We start from the raw sequence: 7,206 nt of genomic DNA, 5'->3' as shown, positions 1-7,206 counted from the left end.
CGCCAGTCTAATAGATAAAGAAGGAGTGCGATAATTGTTTTAAAATTTGTTAACATTTCATATTTTATAACATTTTGATCGATTGAGTAAAACTTTAAGTCGGTTTAAAATAAAGTAAAAATGTGAGATGAAACATGAAACTAAAAAGCTTCGAAAAGAAAAATTCTACTAAACCATCGAATTTTTTTATTTTGTTGACGACGCATATCAATTAAAGAAACAATGGCGAAAACCTTGAAAAATTATTTTTAATAACTTAAATTTGTGTAAAAGGTGCATAAAAAGTGCAAATCTAACATAAAAATAATTTTTTTATTATAAATTAAAAAATTAAGTTTTTTCAAAATTCAATCAATTCAAAAACTTACGACTTTAACTTAAATATAATATGATACTAATTGAAAAGAAATTGATAATACTAATTAAAAAAAATTAAATTTCTAGTTTACAATTATTATATAATAGTATATTATATATTTCATTGGTTATTTATAATTATTGTTTTTATTTAATATATTTAGGATATTAAATATTTTATCGTGTTGTAATGGCTTTTAATTTATTGAGTTTTAAAAAAACTTTTCCACGGTAATTGATCGAAAACTTCTTGATATTTGAACAACGAATCCATTCATAAATTTCATTAATAAAATCAATGTTTTCATGAAGTTCAAGATCTAATTCTTTACAAAGATTAATCCACGGAAAAAAATTCTCTTCAAAATCTTTTTTTGTTATTAAATAACGTGAGATCGATATATTCAACTTTTCAATTTTATCATTCGGTTTCCATCCTTCGAAATTAATTGGACGATAAAAGATGACTTCGTGAACATTACTTGAACATTGAATTAAAAGTTTTTTTTCTTCAACACTTAAAATACTTTTATCAACATGTAACGACTCTATTTTTCTTCCAGATTTTACAAAATGATTAATAAAATAACTTTCACACAATGTTTTGTAAGAGGTTTTTCCATCGTTTATCGAAATGCTCCACCTTTGTGTATCAACAATTGATTTTATTTCATCAGTAAATGATGAATTACTTTCAAAATAACAATCAATGAACCGATGACTTTTACTTACTCGATCTAAAGTAAAATTAAATATTAATTATAAAAATAAAAAAGCAAATGGCTAAAATAATAATTAAAATTATAACATATAAATTTTAATATTTACATATTCATACATATAATTCTTATTAATTTAATGATTGAATGAAAAGACATACAATTTTTTATCTTTATTAAATAGATTTTATTTTAAATAATAATATTATATACATAAATTATTACTAAATTAAAATGATATATTAAAATAATAAAATTGTGAAATAAAATAATTCTTTAAAAAAAAATTATAAAAAATATAGACAAACTTTTAATTTTGTTAATTTAAACATTTCATTACATTTTTAAAACAAAATTATTTATATATAAGTTATAAATTAAACATATTTAAAATAATATAACAAAAATTATTCATTTATATAACTTAAAAATACTTTCTTTTATTCATGCAATCCAAAAAATTTCGTCGTTCGGTTGTTTTAATAAAACATTAAACATTATATTTAAACAAGTGAATGCTTTTTATAAATCAAATCTCTAAAGAAATTTTGTAAAAAGAATATCTTTATATTTGTTGATTCGATTTCGACGTCGATTAAAAACTTTTGACGAATTTATTTCAGAAAAAAAAGTTAGGAAAAATATTTAGCACTTTATTCCCACAAATTACCCGTTGAGAATATCCGCATTTTAGATATTCTTTTACAAATTTTATAAGATAAAATATGTGATACAATCCGCGTTTTTTGAATTAGATTGAGCAATTAAAGTTTAAACAGAAATAAACAAGACTTATGAAAAAAGTCTGTCATGGTGAAATGCAAAGAAATAAAAAAAAAAAAGATTCATAATAAGGAGATATTTACACATTGCCAACATAATTGCATCATTAACGCATAGCTTCAAAATGTAATATATATTATATAAAAACAAGCAACTAACATACCTAAGATAAACAGGTGATCGATTAAATTTTAAATTTACTAAATTATAAATTTAAAATAAAATTAAAAATTTACTAAATATTAAAAAAATAATAAAATATTAAATCACACCAAATGACATACTGTTTTGAAAAAAATAATAAATAAATAAATCCATGTAACAATCATTTCAACGTAAACAAGAAAATAATTGCTTATTCACAACTGTTTCATAAAAACAATATTTCTCTGAAACAGAATATTTAACTTAGACGAACTATCGATTTACAATAAAAATAGTACCATATTGTACAAATATTGCAAACATATAGAACGATAAATAATCAATTAGAAACAGTCGGTTGAAAAAACAAACGAATAATACCTCAGCATGTTATAAAATTAGTATGACATAAATACGTACATATAATGTACTAGCTTTTGCATACAAAAGCACGCCAAATATTTTTTAAAGTAAAAAATTTGTAAAAACAATGTTTACCACGCGACGAAAACATTTTTTTTAGCAGCGTTGAGTTTTTGTGGCGAGGTGATGAGTTAACATATATTTCATAAAAGAAGTATATTTTTTAAGATTTATAAATATGCATTTTCTTTTTTTTTTGCACCACTAACGTTTTGAAGCGAGGTTGAATTCTTTTTCAACATATATAATTTTCTACATCTATTTTCGATCACTTTTAATAGAAAAGATACTTACTCTTTCATACTCAATTATCGTATTTTTTAAGAAACTTATATTTTCATAGGTTAAAAAAAAAAAAAATTTAACAAATACAAAACTTCAATTTCGTGAAAGCGATATTTTCAAGTTGCATTATTCTTGTAAAAATTTCATACACAAATGGAGATGAAATATTGTAAAACCTTTCGTTTATATAAAATATTTCACCATTTTCATATTAATTTAAAACTCTTTCCATTAAGATATAACGATTAAATATATAAAAAGTTTGAAAATTATAAACAAGTACCTTTATGCTATGTTATATTAAAAGTATAAGCTTAGAGATAGAAATCAAAATATTATAAAAAATGTTACATTAAATTTAAAGGTTTATATATTTTAGCACTTTAATCTTGTATATTTATAATATAATTCAACTAATATATCCAAAACAAAAAAATACTTACTATCATCAATTCTATACAAAAGACAGTCGTCGTAATTTATTGTTTTAAAACAAACTTTTTAATAAAAACATATAAATGAATAACAAACTGAAGAATACTGACTTACAAATTTTAAAAAGTTTTGTAACCAGTGTATATCTTAATATTAATACTACGGAAACGTTTAATGTTTAACGTTTAACGTCGTTTTATTAGTTATACTTTGAAAGAATGCGTTCTCAAACTGCAAGCGGTCATCGGAGAAAGATCTCTTAAGCGAGTTAAAACTTTTTTCCTTTTGAAATTTAATTATTAGTTTAGATATATCACATAAAGAATCATACTAAGATAAATAATCATCGTTAAGATCATATTATTAATGAAGTAAGTATATAAAATAGTTGTATACACATTTTTATTAGATCAAGTAGAAAGGATTTAAATTTTTATTAGATGAAGTAGCAAGGATTTAAAGTAGAAAGGACTTTAATTTTTTAAATCGTTAATATTTTGTTTGTTTTAGTTTTTCTTTTAGCAGTTTTATTTTTATTATCTTATTTTTTAGAAGGAAAATAGAGGTATGGATGTTATTTAAAGTTATACTAATGCTATTTCCATAAAATGGTTATTACTACTTTTAAATTTCTGTGATGCTATTAACTATTTTTGTTCGTTTTTAGAAAATTTAGAAAAATTAAATTAAAATTTTGTGCTAGCACTGACATAGCATGTCACATGTTATTGTATGTAAAGGTTAAATTTTGTTATGAGGATTACAGTTCTTATGAAAAAGAAAAAGGTAAGGAGTGTTGTTTGTAAATATATATTTTGTTTACTTTGAATCTTTTTATATTTTCTCGCATCGTTTTTAAAATTTTTGTTTGCACACGTTTATTGTTTGCATTTATGCTTTTTTGATATGTATGTGTATGGGATAATAAGTGCTTTATAGTTGTTTTATCAATGTGTTTTTATAGTAATGTAAAGTGTTTTTTTATTGTTCGTCTATGTGTTAATATGTGTTATATAACTGCACTGAATGAGCAACTAAGTGTAGAAAATCAAAATTCTAGATTGTTTTTCATGGATGGACATGCTGGTAGTGGAAAAACCTTTACTTATAATTATTTGATTGCTGGAACCATAAGTAGGGGCTTTAAATCTGCTACAGCTGCATGAACTGGCATAGCAGCAACTCTTCTTACAAATGGATCTACATTGCATGGCTTATTCAAACTTCCTGTTCCAATATTGGGTAATAGCACATATAATGTAAATCCTAACTCTATACACGGGCATTTTTTTAAGACAAGTCAGTTTGTTTTTGCTTGATGAAACATCCATGATACCTAAACATGCCTTAAATGCAATTGATAGGTTGTTAAAAGATATTTGCAGCAACAACTTTGCATTCGGAGGAAAAATCATTCATTTTGGTGGTGACCTCAGGCAAATTCTGCCTGTTGTGAAAAGAGGACAACCAGCTGAAATAGTAGAATCGTGTATAAAATGTTCTTTGCATTGGCAATGCGTGCAGAAGTTTGCATTAACTGAAAATAAGAGAGTGCAAGATGAGGAAGGTGAATTTTCCCAATGGCTACTAAAACTTGGGAATGGAACTATACCTGTCAAAGAGAAGGACCTTTTAAAGGATGAATTGAAATACCAAATCAGTGCATTATTAGAGAAAATGAATCGATTGTTGAAAAGATTTTTGGAGATGCTGATCAAAATGATTATTCTAAATGCGTGATTTTTACACCAACTAATGTTGATTCATTATCAATCAATGAAGAAGTGCTTGAATGTCTGCCGGGTGAGGTTTTGTTTATTTGTACTGTAACTGGAATTTTGAAACTTCAAGTACTTTAGCTTTACTTTATTTTTTCTTTTAGGAGAGTTGGAAAAAAAACTAAGTATAAATTATATGATTAGTATAGTTAAATAAACAAAGCATTTATATCTGTACCTCAAAAGTCCAAGTCAGTTGTGACATTTTAGAAATTGTCCAGGAGAGAGTAAATAGTAAAATAATTAGTCTCCATTGGCTTATTCTTGATGGTTAAATTTATGTTATTTTTTTCGTGTTTTATTTAATTTGTCTTGAGGCACATGAAATATAGTTTTGACAAAAGTAAAAAAGTAAATAAAAAAAGTGAAAAGTCATTTCTGGACTGCAGACGTTTTTCCTTTGAACATTGTGGGGACACCGGACCCTTTATATTGATCAAACTTTGTTTCACATTGTCGTAGGACAACAGTCTTTATACCTATGTAGATACTGAAAAAACTAAAAAGGTCTTATACATAACTCATTTTCACAAAAAACTGGATAACCGACCTTTCTCTTCTGAGGTACAGATATTAAAATTTAAAGTTTATTTTAGTTTATAGTTTTGGTTTAGTTTATAGTTAACTTTAGTTTAGTTTTTGTGAGTTTTAGCTTCAGTTGTCTTTTTTCTTACTTTAGACAACTTCATGCAAGAAATGAGGGTAATAGGTAAAAAAAATTATAATTATATATTTATTTATATGTAAATATTATTCTATCAATTATTCTGAGGTATATTTTTTGTCTTTAGTGTCTGGTAGAAGCATAACTGGTAGGGCTGTGTTTTAAATTTTATATATTTTTTATGGAGAAATATGTGCAATAGGTGAAAGAATTATTTAATATAAATACGACATTTTTAAAATGTTTGCATTTTACTCATATTTTTTTAGAATTAAATTTTTCACAAGTTTAACCCTTTTTAATTTTCTTTCTTTTTTTTTAATTATTTTTAGCATCCTCTTCATCCTGTGAAAATGGTGAGGTTATGCTTTATATTTTGATTAAAAAAAATTGTAAATATCTTAAATTTTTATTATATCCCTCTATTTGTAATTTTAGAGTCATTAACATTTGAGCAATATCAAAGATATCGCTCCAAACACCAAGGGCCTCTCTCGGAGAGGTCCTTCAATAGGTGGCAAAGTAATGGGGGTATGGATGAGCCATCCTTTAAATGGAGGGCTCATCCATACCGGGGTGTTGGGAGACACCGAAGAAAAAAACAGCAACCAAAAGGTTGTAAATGTCTTCTATCAGTGAAGATATTTATAACTTTTTTGTTGCCGCTTTTTCTTCAGTGATTGTTTTTTTTAAATTTATTTTTTTAATTTTGTAATTTGTTTTTTTTAATTTGTAATTTTTTTTAATAATATATTGTTGTATATTTGGTTTGTTTTTATCTTTTTTAATTAAAATTTTATTTGTTTTTCACTAATTAAACTTAAATATAGTTAAATTTATTTATTACCCAATTATCATAATATGATGCTACATTCTATTTGTTAAAAATAATTAATTGGTAGTTTAATTTATTGAAAACACTGCTTTTAAAATTTACTATAAGCCAAGACATTTATATAGCTAAATTGCTTCTGGAGCAACTGAACATTGCAAAGAATGTCATGGGATATTCGACTGGCTGCACCCAAAAACTTTACCTATAAATAACAACTATCATGAAAGGAAAATAAGGGAATCGCTTGAAATTAACTATGCGCAAACATCTCAGGAAGTTAAACAATACCTGGTATTGCTTAACAGAGATAACGGGGTAAAAGTTGCTTCAAATAGTTGGAGACCACAAAAAATCATAAAAAAACAAAACGATTTTTATTGATGTTGTCATTGTAATGGCTTCTTCATGGTTTTTAAAATTTTATATTGTAATGGTTTTTAAATTGTAATTTTACGTCTGATGACAAACTATACAAATTAGACTGAAATATCACAAAAAAGAAAAATTAGTACGATGCTGTTTTGATGTTTTATAACTTATTACAAATTTTACGTACAACAAGAAATGTCACTTAAATACTCATATTTATACATATTTGAAATGGAAAAAAATTTAACGATTCACCAGTTTAGATCACGTTAAAAGCTTGGTAACATGTCGAATAATAAATTATATGTTTTCGCTGGAGAACATAAACTATTAATATTATTGCTGCGAAATAAAACGAAAATAAAAAATTAAAAATAGATTTTAGTTACTGTTACTTTTTTCTGACGTCATTAA

At 24.7% G+C, this 7,206-nt stretch overlaps 2 long non-coding RNA genes across 3 annotated transcripts; one reads left to right on the top strand and one right to left on the bottom strand.

Moving 5' to 3' along the window:
• Nucleotides 1-401: 401 nt before the first annotated feature.
• On the bottom strand, nucleotides 402-4,308 carry LOC136075595 (uncharacterized). Its single transcript, XR_010636043.1, has 2 exons — nucleotides 3,155-4,308; nucleotides 402-1,094 (listed from the first exon to the last, which is right to left on the bottom strand). It is a non-coding gene; the product is annotated as an uncharacterized LOC136075595 (long non-coding RNA).
• LOC136075596 (uncharacterized) lies at nucleotides 3,726-6,934 on the top strand. 2 transcript variants are annotated; one of them, XR_010636045.1, is made up of 3 exons: nucleotides 3,740-3,932; nucleotides 4,207-5,633; nucleotides 5,716-6,934. It is a non-coding gene; the product is annotated as an uncharacterized LOC136075596 (long non-coding RNA). The 2 variants fall into 2 exon arrangements; XR_010636044.1 differs by having other exon boundaries at nucleotides 3,726-3,932; nucleotides 4,207-6,934.
• Nucleotides 6,935-7,206: the final 272 nt, after the last annotated feature.

Source organism: Hydra vulgaris, chromosome 01 (assembly GCF_038396675.1).
Source record: "Hydra vulgaris chromosome 01, alternate assembly HydraT2T_AEP".
In the NCBI taxonomy this organism is placed as follows: Eukaryota; Metazoa; Cnidaria; class Hydrozoa; order Anthoathecata; family Hydridae; genus Hydra; species Hydra vulgaris.
This window is presented reverse-complemented; position numbering and strand designations above follow the sequence as displayed.